Below are 16,607 nucleotides of genomic sequence, written 5' to 3'. Positions count from 1 at the left end.
TTTGTACATTTTCCTTTACTCTAATAACCTTGCGCTGGTCCAATTTCTTTGAATTATTGTGCCTTATCCCTGTAGAAATAAACAATTAAAATAAATAAATACACAGAAATCTGATGCGGTCGTTTTGCCAGCCATATGCATTAATTGTCTTTTTTTTCCATTCAATCGACAAACCACATAGATGTCAAACTTAAACCAGGTCACAGACCTGTTATTCATAAAACAGTAAAAAAAAAAAAAAAAGGATTTTGATGCAGGGGGACCTTTAACCAATATTCCTATTGCAATTTAGGATGTGATTTTTAAATTTTATTTTTAGGGGCAAGTTTGTTATGTTCAGCATTATTCACAAAACACAAGAAATAAATCATTCTATAGCATGACCAGCACGACATTGGATATATTCAACATATAAACAACTCCTTCCTTTATGTCAGGCCTAAATCTTACAATGTATTGATATGAATAGCATACTGTATCTTTCTTTCAATATTAAATTGTAAAATGAAAAACCTTCAACCACAGTAGAATATTGACTGATTGAAAAACACAGCGCCTTGTAAACATGTAATGTCACATTCTTGCCAGCAGCAGTAGCACTGCTGTCAGTGTCAACTGAGCATGAAGTTGAGAGTGACACAAGTGATGCTTTTCATCACCAAGGTTTGAGAATTAAAGCAATTCAATGGTAAACTATATTGATTATCGTTCTCATAACTTCTAGTAAAAGCGTTGCGAAGATTCACTTGTTAGATAACAACCGTCAAGGACTTTAGCTCAGGAAATATGAGGTTTTTATAATTCACACTTTTTAGTTGATAATAGACAATATTTTAAATTTTGGGTGGCACACCTCTCTCTATCTGTCGTGCTCGCTCGCATGTCACATTTTTTTATTTTTTTTATTGCATCCTTTGCCATTTGATAATTGAATTCCATTACATTGCGATATCAGTTTGAATTTGATTAATATATCTGCCCTGCGATTGGCTACCAACCAGTCCAGGGTGTACCCAACTACTTGTCCAAAGTCAACTGAGACCCGTGACCCCAATGAAGATACGTGGTCAACAAAATGGATGGATGGAAGGATAAACTAAGCTCAATAGAGTTTTTGGACTGAGATGAACACAATTCCTGCATAAAGTACTGTATACAACATGGTGTAAATTTTTACATTTTTGTTATTCTTGGGTGAAATAATTCCTCACGTTTCAAAAGTCTTTCTGTACACTGTTTGATTAGGTTTTTGAATAGTTTACTAAAGATGAGCTCCGATCCACAGGCGCGTTTGCACAATACTGGAACTGTTGCACGGCACAGTGTTCATCTGGGCTTTGTGCGTGGTCTCATTATTGGAGAAGCGTATTGATCAGACAGTGTTTGGTTTCTCAGAGGCTCCTAAGCTTGTGAGCACCCCATTTCCATGGCGACGGAACAGACTGCCCGTGACGTGCCGGCCTTGGCTGTGATCAGCGTTCCTGGAGAGACTTGTAATGCTTATTCAAACAAATAACACACACACATAAAGACAATAAATATCGTGCACGTACTGTAATTGCATGACATGACAGTAGCAGTAATTTGCGTTTAAAAGTGTGCATTATTTAATCAGCAGACATGTTTTACTACAAATAAGCATGTCTCATCATGCTTACGCTGTAATGTTTTTTTTTTGGTGTTATTTCCTGAGTGTATGTCTGCAGGAAAATGACTGTTTACCGTTGCTCTCTCATGGTATATTTAGTATTATAATGCCAAAATCAGACTAATTTATTTGCCTTTTTTTTTTTTTACGCATCGTTTTCAAGCCTTTCATCTCGGTCACCTATGCTCCAACTACATTCTCCTTCATTTGTATCCTTAATATGGCTCCATGGACTGTCTTCAGGTGGCACGGTGGACGACTGGTTCGAGCGTCTGCCTCACAATTCTGAGGACCGGGGTTCAATCCCCGGCCCCGCCTGTGTGGAGTTTGCATGTTCTCCCCGTGCCTGCGTGGGTTTTCTCCGGGCACTCTGGTTTCCTCCCACATCCCAAAAACATGCATGCTAGGTTAATTGAAGACTATAAATTGCCCGTAGGTGTGAATGTGAGTGTGAATGGTTGTTTGTTTATATGTGCCCTGCGATTGGCTGGCAACCAGTTCAGGGTGCACCCCGCCTCCTGCCCGATGATAGCTGGGATAGGCTCCAGCACGCCCGCGACCCTAGTGAGGAGAAGCGGCTCAGAAAATGGATGGATGGATGGATGGACTGTCTTCATAGTATTAATCACAGACTGTTGAACCGGTTTCCCTTCGATCCATTTTGCAGAGAAACAACGGCATTCCATTTAGCATTGGCTCGGGATTGACTCTTCGAATGATGTACCCTCTTGAGTTACAGTCACAACTGCTTTGCATTCCTTTTGAACAATGCCCGTAGACCGGTTCTGCTCATTATCGGCTTCCTCTCTTGATGCTTTATACTCCTGCCAACTACTTCCAATGCAATTAACTGACTTCCCTTGCCATCTCCTGTCCATTCAGTCGAGCTGTTGCCAATCTGCCATCGCTCTACCATCTTCTCTGTCCCAAAATGTCTCATGAGATCCACAATGTTAAACTGCAGAGCTAATGACTTAGTTGGCAACAGGTGATTGACTATCAGATGAATGGTTTGTCCACAGGCCTTGGTGGGAATATTGTCTGTTGCTGTTATATATGAAGATTACATTTTGATCAATTATATTCAGTTTTATCAAAATGAAATCTATTCACAAGTCATGTTTTCAGTTACCGTATTTTCACGACCATACGGCGCACCGTATTAAAAGGCACAGTCTCAGTTACGGGGTCTATTTCTGTATTTAACACATACATAAGGTGCACCGCATTATTGGGCGCAGGCATGGTAAAACATACGCTATCTTAAAACATACGGTAGCATGCATGCACGCTAAAACAATGTTTTTAAAAAGGCAGCGGGAGCAAAACTGACTTCGGTTGTTCTTTATTGAAGTATTTAACAATGTACTCACGTTATTTTTGGATCAATCCATCTAAGTCCTCATCTTCTGTATCCGAGTTGAACAGCTGGGCAAGTTCTCCATCAAACACGCCGGGTTGCCTCTCGTCATTGTCCGAGTCAGTCTCGTTGCCGTGCGGCTCCTCAGAAATGATGCCGGCTTTTACGAAAGCTCAAAGAACAGTGCAAGCAGACACGTTAGCCCAAGCATCCACAATTCATTCACAAATTGTGGTGTAACTCGCCCGGTGCTGCCTCCTAGTCTTAGTAAAACTGTGTTCGCCATCTGTCATCCATCGCTTCCACGGCGCTCGCAACTTCACTTTGAACGCCCTGTTTACAAGCATGTCCAGCGGTTGGAGTTCCTTAGTCAAGCCTCCCGGAATGATGGCAAGCTTCCTCACTTGCACTCAGTCGAATGGTGACTTGAGACGCTTCTCCCGGCTGTTCTTTGCTAATTAATCCATTGCTCGAGTTGGTCTTCCAACTTGGGCCACCTCGCCTTGTTTCCGCATTTTGTTTTTCTTTTTTTTCCGCGGAAACTCAACTTCGTCTTCCTGATTGGCGAAGCTCGTTTTCCTGCTTCCTCGAGTTGGTCTTCCAACTCGGGCCACCTCGCCTTGTTTCCGCATTTTGTTTTTCTTTTTTTTCCGTGGAAACACAACTTTGTCTTCTTGACTTGGCGAAGTTCGTTTTCCTGCTTCCTCCACTTGCGAACCATGGATTCGTTGATCTTGAATTCTCTCGCGGCTGCTCGATTCCCATGTTCCTCCGCGTAACTGACAGCTTGCAGTTTAAACTGTGCTTCGTAAGCGTGTCTCTTCTAGGTGCCATTTTCGGGGTCCCTTAGCCAAACCGATGTTGTTTTGCACAATGCACACCCCGGCGCTATATACCTACTGGGGGCGTGGCTTTAGCGTCCTCCTTCACGCACCCTTCCCCTATCCTCAGCCATGTCCGCTTTTCCTCTGTGTAAGCAGCGTGTCGGCAGGAAATGCTTTTTAAAAAAAAAAAAAAAAAAAAAAAAAAGTCAAGCGGAGCACTCATCACATAAAAACATTTGTAGATGTTGGAACTCGGTGCATACATAAGCCGCGCCGCATTATAAGGCGCCCCGTCCATATTGGAGAAAATTTAAGTCTTTTAAGTGCGCCTTATGGTCTGGAAAATACGGTACTGTTCTGAGGTAAATTCACAAATTATGGGGGAAAAAAAATCCCTTCACAGTTTGCATTTATTGTGGGAGTCATGCTCATCTGCTGCTATAAATAACTGGGCTGCATGGTTGTCAGAGCAACCAACAAACCGATGATGCCAGGGGTGGGAATGCTCAGCTCCTTCAGAAAAGCACATTCAGTTAAGGGACGCGCAGTGACAAAAGGAGGAATGTGAAGACATAAGAGAGAGGTGGCGAAAGCAAGGGAAGCCATAAAACAACTCAAAGAATCCATCGCAGATTCCCTTAAATCCCAAAGTTCTGATCACGAGGCCTAATGGAGTCCTCATTTATTATCCTTGCCGGGGCCAGTGACTTACTGGAGTCTTGTGAAAGGCTAAGAATTTTTTTTCCTTAGCCCAGATTTAAACTTCTTTTTTGAGGGAATATCTTGTGGTTCAACATAAAATTTACAGTTTTTGTAGATAGCCAATGCTTTCTGAGGACAGGGAAAAAAAGCAGAGCTTCTGGGGTGTTTTTCTGCCAGCAACCTTGGAGGATGGTTCAGCATTGATTGTTTTTCCAGCATCTTCACAAGGTCTTTTGCTTTTGTTCTTGGCAGTAATCCCTTTAAAATAGTTTTTACTCTGTGTTGTGTCTTGATTGAAAACATCTAATAGGTGCCAGTCGGTAAAGTATGTGAGTCAAATAGCCTACTGTTTGAGCTATCATAAAGGGTCCGGTAACTGGATTGGAACTGCACAACGGCCCATGTGTTATTTTAATCTATACCTTATCCAAATCGGGCATGTTCTTAAAGGAAGACTATATAGCTCAGGAAAACAGAGACAATTCTCAAATTCACACTTTTTAGTTGATAATAAACAATATTCTAAATAAAATCTACAGTAGCTACATGGCTGTGGCTAGTATCACCCCATACCTGGGTTTTTCTTGTGGCCAGAAATGACCAAATACGGCCCCTGTACATATATTAAACATTATTTCAAGGTGCTTATTGTGTATTACTGCTCACAACTTGAACGAAATACAAAAACTAAGACATTTGCGAGCACTTGATGTTGGAGAGCAGGCGTCTTCCTGGTACCAGCGCGGAGCAATCTTATTTTTGATTGGCTGATGCGAGCTATTCCCAACAGTATAATCCAATCCGCTGAGGCTTTATAGTTCGACTTTTGAGAAGTCATTTTGAGAACACATTAACTATAACAGACTTGTCTCACGCATGAGCCCATCCACTCTAATTGCTGCATATTGTACAAGGATGTAAAGACTCATAACTGTTTTTGAGTAGGCTGCATGTTTCACCTTTCCCACCTCATACTCAACTTCTTTTGCACTCAAGAAATTAAAAAGCATCCTCTGAAGAATCTGAAGCCCTATGTTTAGGTTTCCATAAATATTCATTATACATTCATCCTTTGTATCCTCCTCTGTTGTATTACTGAACTAATTTTAATGTGCAAATCATGATAGTTTTTTTTTTTTTTTATAGCAACGACATTGAAAGTTAATTTGTTTTTCGCAGAAGAATGCGCAGTGGCAAAAAGCAAAGCCTTGGCCAAGACATTAATTAATGTTGTTCAGTTCAACTTCAGGAGTTTTCGTTAAAACAAGAAAAACAAACGCCCAACTGAACATTCGTTAGACTATAGGTAGATATTTTTAATGAAGTGTAAGCACGCATTGCCACACAGAAAAGGGTGTGTGTCACACAGCATGACAGACACAATCAGCCAACCATCCATCCATTGTTTATACCGTTTGTCCTCATTAAAGTCACGGTTGAGCTTTAGCCTATCTACACTGACAATGTGCGAGAGGCAAGGTACACCCTGGAGCAGTCGCCAGTCAATCGCAGAGTATATACAGACAGGCAACCATTCACACATTCATACCTAAGGACAATTTAGAGTCTTCAATATTTTTGGAATGTGGGAGGAAGGCAGAGTATGACAATCAATATACAGTAAATTGAAAAATGGAAAATAATGTCACAATGCCGACACGCATAGGTTGCCAGTATTTGGTGAGGTCATCCTGCTTTATGAATAGGATCACATGCAATAAGATCACATGCAGATGACACACTGAGATGCTTTGATGTCCTATTTACCTGGAAGCATAATGATTTCACAGTCACTTTACAGCTCACAACAGCAGCTCAACACAACCTACAGATTATTAGTCACAGCTATCCGATGTTGTCTTTGAAAATAAAACGTTGTCCATGATCATCCAGAATGTAATTTGTGATTGTGAATTTTTATCATGAAGCTAATCTTTTCCAAAATTGGGACAGAAATCAGGTTTTTGTAAGCATAATACGGGGGCATTCTTTATATCTATTTTGAATACCAAAACAACTCCATGTCATACATTTTTTTGTATATACTGTACGTGGCTCACTCTAACAATTTCTCTGTTAATTGCATCTGAGCAGTCATTAAAAGTGTAAGCAGATCAAGTCGAGTGAATAAAACAAAAAATATAAAAGACGAGCTGTATCAACTATTTTTCCTTAAAGATAATATTGCGAATATTTGATTGACACTCCGAAAGTTAGTATTCGAACAATGTTTGATGTGGTTGTAGTTTGCGGTGGTGTAGAACTGTACTGCATCATAATGAGAGTTTGTTTGTTCATTTTTTTACCTCAACTGGTTCCATTTAGAGGGAGGAACGGTGAACGACTGGTTAGCACAACTGCCTCACAGTTCTGAGGACCCAGGTTAAAATCCGGCCTCGCCTGTGTGGGGTTTGTTCTCTCCGTGCCTGCGTGAGTTTTCTCTAGGTACTCTGGTTTCCTCCCCCATTCCAAAAACATGCGTAGTAGGTTCATTGACAACTCTAAATGGCCTATAGGTGTGCAAGTGTGAATGATTATTAGTCTATATGTGCCCTGTGATTGGCTGGCGACCAGTTCAGGGTGTACCCCACCTCTCGCCCGAAGTCAGCTGAGATAGGGGCCAGCACACCCGTGACCCTAGTGTGGGTAAGCGGTACGAAAAATGGATGGCTGGATGGATGGATGGATAATTGCATTAGAGCTGGGATGCCCAACTGGTGGCCCACAGTGGTTGATACATTTTTGAAAATTATAAAAATGTTTCCTCTACCATAGCTGATCAGTTTTAAGTTGTCATAACACAGTTCACTGTGAGGTGGCAGACATCAGAGGAAGCAGATTATATGCCCAGTAAATTTAAAGGAAAGTGTATGTACCAAAAAAACAAACAAAAAAAACACAGTATGTGGTTATTTTCTGGGTGCTTTAAACCCTTTGTTGTTGAAGTGTGGATATTTTATACTTGCATTGGAGCATGATAAATATTAAGATACTATGATGTACACTGGTTCATGCACATTTTTTTGTCCTTGTTTAAAATGGCATTTTTGTCATGCATCTGGTTAGGAAGTGGACGTGAAATGATACTACACTTGTATTTGATACCACTATATTGCGCAAGTGGCCATAATGTTGTGGCTGGTCAGTCTGTATGGTTTATGTTCACAGGGTTGTCTGATATAAATGATGTCAAAGTTGTGTTGATGAGACATCTTTGACCTTTCAAGCAGTAATGAGGCACACAACTTGTAAATGCAAGCTGTAGAGTCCTTTTATGAACAGGATTTATCATTTTTCTCTGCTAGCACGAGTTTCTTACAAGGATTTTACATTTGCATTTACATTTGTGCCTGTGCTGTGTTCACTGACCTATAAAAGTGCTGTGAGGGAGGAGAGTAGACAAAATCAGAGACTGAGAGCGGAGAGATCTGAGAGGACGCTTGTGGAGAGAGAAGCCGAAAGAAGCAAACACGGCTGTCATTTTTTATTATTCATTTTCTACACATGTGAATCTACATGATTTATCATTGAGGCCACCATATATCTGCTTGATACCAAAATAAATTATTTTTTCCTTACATTACTGTTTTCATTCAAATCATATAGGTTTACACTTGCAAATATAAGTCCACATGAAACTTCTGTTTGTATCAGTCTCTGTTTGACACTTCACTGCCTTGAGGACTCTCTCGCTCGCTCGCTCACTCTGTTTGTATGTGTGTGTGCTGAGTCACGTTGCCTCCATAAGCATTTAGCCCTCCGAGTCGCTAGTGGCGTTGAATGTTGCCTCCACCTTAATCACTGATTTAATCACACAAATAAGCTGCCACGCTCACCTTTTTCTCTTATGTCCCATGCAAACAAATCCGAGAGAGGATTCGCAGGCCTGCATATGAATTTGGGCTTATTTGGGGCACTTTCTAATATGCACATTTGGGTACCTTTAACTCGTACGTGTCCTGGTAATGTGCAATAAACCTGCATTTTGAGCACTGACCTGTTATAGAGGCCTATCTTCAAGACAAAGACAGGGAATCCTGTCTTTGAAAACTGCTGTGGTAAGAAAGTAGCACTAACAAATACATACTACAAAAACATACAACAGTAAAATTAAAATCCTCAAGTTCTGACAGCAAAATGCTTTAATTGTAGTTGCCATAGCAACCATTGAAAACCCTCCCCTGGTGACATGACCCCATTCAGGTGTCTCAGGCTTCTTTCTTATTGACAACATCTGTTCCTACGAAGGCTGTGTTGTTCTCCATCAGGATGAGGGTCAATCATCTCTGCACGGATCCAGTGTCATGAAAATATAGGATTTGGGGGGTAAAATTAGACCAGAAAGTAAGGCTGACTTGGTTCCTCTGTGCTTTACTTTTGTGCTTGTCTAATTCATTCTCTGCTGCTCCGTCATCTTGATGTTTCCTTAAGCCTACCTCTCTGAACATCTCCTGGTTTGTGCGTTGCCATCATTATTCCATCTCTGGGCCTACTCATCTCCTCGGTGCACCTTTCCCCCTTCAACTGCTCCATAATCTAACCTCTCCTTTAACCCTTCCTCTGCAATTTCTCACACTCATCTTAACATGAACAACCCCCAACCCTTACCCATCAGTCCTGCCCTCCTTCGCTCTTTCGCATCCCAGGAATGACCTACTCCCTTTTCTCCCTGTGCCTCTTGTTGAGCTTTATGTCAGTATGAGTGTCTCTGCACACAGGGCTCGGATATGCTACATGTCAAGGGGTATGGCTGTTGTATGAGGGTGATAGTGGAAGGCAGATGGAGGCAATAGGTCGGAAGCGGCATCTGTCTAGGCGTGGTCTATGGAGAAGAAGAGGTTGGGGTAAATGGTGTGAGATAAAAATTTCAGATCATACTGTTGCTGAAAATGTAGAAACAAACATTTAAAGCGTTTAAATGGTGCATGGCGGTTATGACGGAATGTAGTAAGACATAGATAGGTTGAACACCTCTCTTCAGTGGGCATAATGGATAAAATTGGTCTTGCCTTTTCTTTGATTTATTTGATTTATTTTTATTTTTTTTTGTAATTCAAAATGACAATTCAAGTTCATCCATCCATCCATTTTCTGAGCCGCGTCTCCTCACAAGGGTCGCGGGCGTGCTGGAGCCTATCCCAGCTATCATCAGGCAGGAGGCGGGGTACACCCTGAACTGGTTGCCAGCCAATCGCAGAGCACAGACAAGCAAATAACCATTCGCACACACATTCACACCCTACGGGCAATTTAGAGTTGTCAATTAACCTACCACGCATGTTTTTTGGGATGTGGGAGGAAACCGGAGTGCCCGGAGAAACCCCACGCAGGCAGGGGGAGAACATGCAAACTCCACACAGGCGGGGCCAGGGATTGAACCCCGGTCCTCAGAACTGTGAGGCAGACGCTCTAACCAGTCAACGACCGTGCCGCCACAATTCAAGTTGACAATAATAAAAATAACAACAAAATCTAGACCAGAAAGTGAACTGTTTATTATTTATATGAAGACACACAACCCACAATATATGGATGGTCATTTTCTAGTAACAGTGGCCTTTTCACTTGTATGACACTTACTGTAATAATGACATTCTGTCAACATAATGAGCTAACAAAAATATCCCTCAAAGTGGTTAAAATTAGGGGAATAGGGTTCATGGGGGTTCCTGTATTTGAAGATGGGAACGCCCCGTTCTTACCGGACCGCCTGTTTAGGTTAGCTCATCAAAAACGGTTTAGTTTTTAAATTCCATTCACATTGTCAGTGATAAAGAGTTCATGTACTATAATGAGTTCATTTTTCACTGTTCATTTGCGCGAAAAGCTACAAATTTACAAGTACTTAGCGAAAGGAAGGGGGAAATATGATACTACACCATTAGGCAGAAAGCTATAACGCCGTAGCTGATAGGATTATACTTATACAAAAATAGCAAGCGTCAACCAATCACAAATAAGATTACTCTGCGCTGGTACTAAGCGCTCCATTAGCAAGTGCTCAAAAACGGCTATGTTTTTATATTTCATTCATGTGGTGAGCTGTAATATGCAATAAGCATCTCAAAATAACTCTTAATATACAGTTAGATAATCATTGGCCATGTTCGGATTATATACACAAACTTGTTGCAGAATAGTTTTGGAATGACGTGGGAGTGGATTGAAAGTAAATGGTTGTATTTAAAGTAGAATGTCAGCAAAGGGAGACAGACACACAGTCACACCATTGTGTCAGAGGGGATTTGCAAAAAGGACGAGAGAGCGGAAAGTGCTGACTAAATTATGGAGAGAGACTGAGATGAATTAAGGAATAGTAGATGGGGGGGTACACATCTCGGCAGCGTATCCAGAAACGGGGGGCACACACATTCCCAAGCAAAGCAACAGTATTATTGACCCTTGTAGTTCTCTCCAAGTTTATTGAAGGAGTGCTGTTAAACAGCAGCATGAACTACATTGGCAGGTTGTTGTCAGACTGCAATACCATGTTGTGTTGTCATGTTCTTGTTTTTACGGTGACAAATGGAATCCATGCAGTCTCTCAGTTTAATATCAGTCCCCCGACTGAACTATGTGTACACTATAGGATTGACTGGCGACCAGTTCAAGCTGTAGTCTGCATTTCAAGTGCGCTAGGATAAGCATTTTACAATTATTTGTTTAACATAAGATGCTTTTTTAAGTAACAGTGACATAATTTGATATTGGCTCACCGGTTTTTTACACATCCTTTTTCGCTTGATATTTTCAAATGGTAAGCAAGTCGGTTTGCTTTGTTAGCTCCAAACATTGATCAATAATCTTTACACTCTGCCCTTCTGCAGTCTTGACCACAAACCTTTACTTAATAAGGTTACTATTGGCTGGCCTTTAGCAGTAATTGATAAAATCTTCAAATCTTTAGAGACATGAGTAACTTGTGGTATGCATACACACACACACACTCGTATGCACACATTAAACCAGACTGCATTCAAACTAACATGCACAAACAATGTCCCTGGGGAATCGTATCAATGTCATTAAGAGTGGTCCAGGCCAATCAGAGTGCTTATTTTAAAAAAAGAAAAAGACCGTAACAATGACCCTTATGTGGAAAAAGCCCACATCACCCCAACTCACGAATGTGTTTGTTTTCTTTGTCTGCGTGTGTGTGTGTGTGTGTGTGTGTGTGTGTGTGTGTGTGTGTGTGTGTGTACGTGCGCTCGCTGCTCTCCATTTTAATGGCAATTCCGATAGAGCCTTTCCCATCTCCTCATCACCATGGCAACCAAGCGGGTAAGTGGCCACGTTTGTCCCGGGGGCCTTGGCCTTCTTTAACGTGCCACAGCTACACGTGCGCACACACACACACTCACACACACACACACTTGAACACATTCCAGGATACACATATTTACCCACACTAGACCTGCAGAAATCCCAATTATTGATCTATTCTATTACAAAATAAGCATTTATCGTCACACACGCGACCTCATACTGTATGCACTCACACTCCCTGCAACCTTTGTGAACAGAGCTCTCCCTAAAATGATTCAAGACTTCCCCTCCTCCAAACCAGTGCTTGGGATTTCTGAGTCAGTCGCTTCAAGGGCCTTCCCAGCTATTTTGTCCTTATCAGGAATCCCTCCTATGCCACATTTATGCATGCCTAATTGAGCTTTTGGCATGTTTGTGTATGTGTCTGTCCGATTCGGCCAGAAGAGCAATATTGGTCCAGAATTAAATATTAAAACTAGTCTATGTAATGTGGATTTCTATAGATGCAGAAAAGCATTTGGACCGTCACGATGACTAATCAGAATTTGCTTTTATTCTGACTTCACCTTATCTCACCTATAACACAACAGAACAAAAAAAGGAGCTTTTCCCAGCTGGGAAAGGGGTTTGAATAAGGACATCATATTCAAAAAAACAAAAAAACAATTACTGATGTTTTCCTGCCCGAAACAAAATAGCGCTAAATTCTTTAATCTTTCATTTGTTTCAATGACTTTGCACTGATAAGAGGAAAGTCATCATGCTTTATCTTCTCCCAAATTCTGCCCGGGATGTTGGTGAATTTTTCATCAGCACATATTTGCTCAGCTGAAGTGGGTCGCACAGCTTCACTGCTTGTTGGATGTTTGAATCTGTCGAGATAAATGGCTTTGTTGAGGACAAAGCTCCACACTGGAATGCCACTGACAAGCTGTTGTTTTATAATTGAATTTGTCTTTCTGTTGGTCAGTAAACTGCCACGTACAAGTTTATTGGCTGTTTCACTGTGAAGAATTAGGCTGTTCATAAACCTAAAGTGGCAGCACAATAGACTAGTTGTTAGCAGGTCAAAGTCACCCTAAATGAGGATGAGCCCTTTAGAAAATGGATGGAGGCATAGACTCAAAGCTTTACAGCATCTGAAACTATTGCTCACATTAGATGTTTTTTCCTCGTTCATTCTTAAACTGCAGTCGAAGGGACTTTTCACACAGCCACAAAAATCTTTTATAAATTGTTCAATTCAACTTACTGTGATGCAAATGAAAACATGGGAAACCTGATCAATCCCTAAAGACAAGTAAAAAGATAAAATTGCATCTTATATGTTGTGTTCACATTAAAAGGAAAATATGAAGCTATTGTATACAGTCATCTTGGTTTAAGAATACCAAAAAGCAAGGTAAAGTCAATTAGTGGATGAACTCGAATTAAGGTTATATATAATGTCATATGTATCACATTACTGCTTATCATTGAAACATATTCTTTATTGTGACATTAGATGTCAATAGATTTTAATAACTATACAATAGCTATGGTAGTTTGCTTTATTCTTTATTCTTGCATGGACCTGAAATTCGGAAAGACAGTGCCCTCTAACGGTGTTCTTCTGATGGTGAATGCTGGTTTAATATGTACTGCACTGTATTTACAGTTTGTATATAAACGTTGTTTTTTTTATTTTTTTTATTAGTCATTAAGGATTGATTCTCAAATTAAAACTGATTTTCATTATCCTAATCTTAAATACTACCAGAGAGTGATTGTCTGAAAGTGAAAACTGTGTATTTTATTTTTCTTGACTGGTTGATAACATATGACACTTTAGCTTTGTCTTTTACCTAAAGGAAAGTGATGTTGAGGAGGTATTATAATTGAGTAGTCAACGAATGATTTGTAAGCAGTTGTTTAAAAAAAAAAAAAAAGAAAACAAATCTCAGCAAAAATGTGCCCTTTAAAAAAAAATAAAAAATGTCATTACAATGGACATAAAAAGACAATGTTGTGTCTTTCCTGTAGCTTAAGGGTTCCACTTGCACCATCTCCTTGCCTTTGATTTCTCGCTGGTGCAGTAGTGTGTGGCAACATCACCAGATGTGATCCTGTTCTCATCACAAATCTACTGGTCAGGTGTTTCACTCAGGCATCTGCACATGTAATTTGTGGAGCCAGAGAAAAAGATGGGAGATAAGACACAGCTGGTGGGACCCTTGTCTATAAAACAGTCTTATTGGATTTTATGCCATGGACTATAATATGCTGTGGTCCTTTCTGCAAAAAGGCTCCATTTTGGCAGTACTCTGTTGCTCTGTTTATACGATAAAGGAAGGAATACATCTTAATGGATTGTTCATGTTCAGTAATATAAAGTAACCAAAAATACAACAACAAAAAGTGTTATTTAATTCAAGGATTATTAACTCAGTAAAAAAAAAAAAAAGAAGTGATGTAATAAGAACTGTTTACCTTATACCACTGACGTGTATCAATATAATGCATTGTCCTGAATGTAAATTTGAGGCAGTTTATGTTGTGGATGTCATTCGAGTGTGCCGATGTCGGCTACCTAATATTTTGACTGCTGTCAAAATTCAAGTTGAAGTTATGTGATACCGTACACACTATGGAACAGGGGTCACCATCATGGTGCCCACTGGCACCAGATCGCCCTCAAGGGCCACATGAGTCTCTTAGTGATGGGACATTGTGATTCTCTAGGAATATTGCAGAAGTGATCATTTGAAAATGTAAACATTGGCAGAGATGGATAGAAAAAAAGTTGCATATTTATCTGTTTCCTGTCTTGTTAAACATTGTTGATAATTATTGTGAGAAATCAAAAACATGCGCAGTGTCCTCACAAAGAAGAATATCATTAATGATTGATAATAACTAATAATTAAGGGGAATTCGAGCTTTTTTAAAATTTTATTTCGAAAGTGTGCATCAAACTGGTAGCCCTTATTAACCAGTACCCAAGTAGCTCGTATTTTTAAAAAGGTTTATCACGTTCTAATAGCGCCCACTATTCCACAAGAGGGCAGTGTTCTCCTTTCTTCAAAAGAACCACCAGCAATATTATTATTATTAATCAGTTTATTTGCTGGACTGTGTTCACTAATGTGTATTTTTGCTGTCTAATTATGTGTCTCTCACTGTTTTGATTTTTTCAAATTTCAATTACAACAAAAATACAATGAAGATTCATTTCTTTTAAATGCATTACATGTTGCTGTAGTACAATTAAGTAACATAATAAGCAATATAACAATAATTCCGTGAATAAAACTGCAGTGTCTGGCTGTCTGTCTGTGTGCATAAAAAGCTGAGTGCCTGCATGTGTGCTATCCATGTAAGGTCAGTACCTCAACTTGAGGAGTGCCCTTGGGATAACTGGCATGAGAATCATAAACATGAGAAACATGAAGTCCACATGAATGAGAGCAATGGAGGGCACAGAGAAGAGCCAGATAAGAAGAAGAAAGTGCTTCGACAGGACTTCATATGGAGTGTGTGTCAGTCAAGAATGAGAAACATTTTGGCTCACAAGAACCTCCGATGAGGCTTTGATTAAAACGTCTCTGTGGGGAAATGGGGAAGCTTTATCTAAATAAAATGAGAATTTGACTGCTGACTACTTGGAATTTTTCGCCAAAAATTATATTTGTACTCATTAATTCTGCAATTTCAAATGATCTGCTAAAATAATGCTGCTGCTACATGACTGGCGTATTAAGCCGCTACACAATCAAAATGTAAACAGTTCTTATTACAGCACTTGAATAACTAGTCACTCATTCCAGTGTAAAAATACCTTGAACACAATGTCAATACCGTTGCGCAATCGAAGAAGCACACTGTCCCAGATGCACCCTTTAGGTCCTGTGGTTGCTGTCCCACTGAAAGGGGGGCAGAAATTGGTACATTGTGCATGCATTGTTTTGGCCCCTTTCACAACTATTGACAATGCGTTTAAATTACATCTATACCAAAATCTTCAAACTACTCTCAGCAGGATGCAGTTTAGTTCAACTCCACTGTAAACTACAACCACAACAATGAACCTAAAGGCAGAATATTTTACTTGCACTTTATTTGATCTCATTAGACTGTGCAAGTATACACAATACTGTGGCCAGTAAGTGTCTCTACACATTTATGTTCATGTTCACCACATTGTGTTTATAACCCCAAAAAATTGCCAGTGGAGTAAGTTTTTTTTTTTTTTTTTTTTTCCCCTTACTCCACTGCAGGCACGTTCACACATAGCCACTAGGTGGTGCTCAAGCACCTGCCCTTTTTGGCCTGGATGAAAGAAGTGCCCTTTTTGCTTCAGCCACTATTTTTCTTCACTCATCAACATTTTATTTTATTTTTATTTATTTATTTTTTTTTTTTTAAATGTCTGGTATCCAGTGTGAATGTCCACTCAAGTTATGGCGGGGAATCTTTTTTTTCTTTTTTTTTTTCTTTTTTGAGAATGGATTACATCTAAAGATGATTTCATGCAGTTTAAGTAATCAAAATGAAATGTAACGAAACAAATTAAATAAACAATTATATGATAACTGAAGCATTCTCTTTGTGATGTGCACTCATGTCGGGAGCATCGGACATTTTTGCTACTAACAACACAGCAGCACCAAGTGTGGAGCAGGCTGTAAATCCTCTGCAGATTATGTGTGTCCGTTTTCAAATTGGCTACATCTGGCAGAACTGGTCATACTCTTGTAGCTTTAAATGTTTCCTGTTGCCTAAAGATGTCCATGTGCTGTCTGCTGCTCATGCTAGATTTACTGTGTAG

General features: G+C 40.0%; 1 protein-coding gene across 6 annotated transcripts in view; it reads left to right on the top strand.

The window, feature by feature from the left end:
- Positions 1-16,607, top strand: part of LOC133489834 (PALM2-AKAP2 fusion protein) — a 127,596-nt gene that overhangs the window by 35,450 nt on the left and 75,539 nt on the right. The gene's annotated exons all lie outside the window — the stretch shown is intronic.

Source organism: Phyllopteryx taeniolatus, chromosome 15 (genome assembly GCF_024500385.1).
Source record: "Phyllopteryx taeniolatus isolate TA_2022b chromosome 15, UOR_Ptae_1.2, whole genome shotgun sequence".
Taxonomy (NCBI): domain Eukaryota; kingdom Metazoa; phylum Chordata; class Actinopteri; order Syngnathiformes; family Syngnathidae; genus Phyllopteryx; species Phyllopteryx taeniolatus.
The sequence above is the reverse complement of the archived record's forward strand: the minus strand, read 5'-3'. Positions and strand labels throughout refer to the sequence as shown.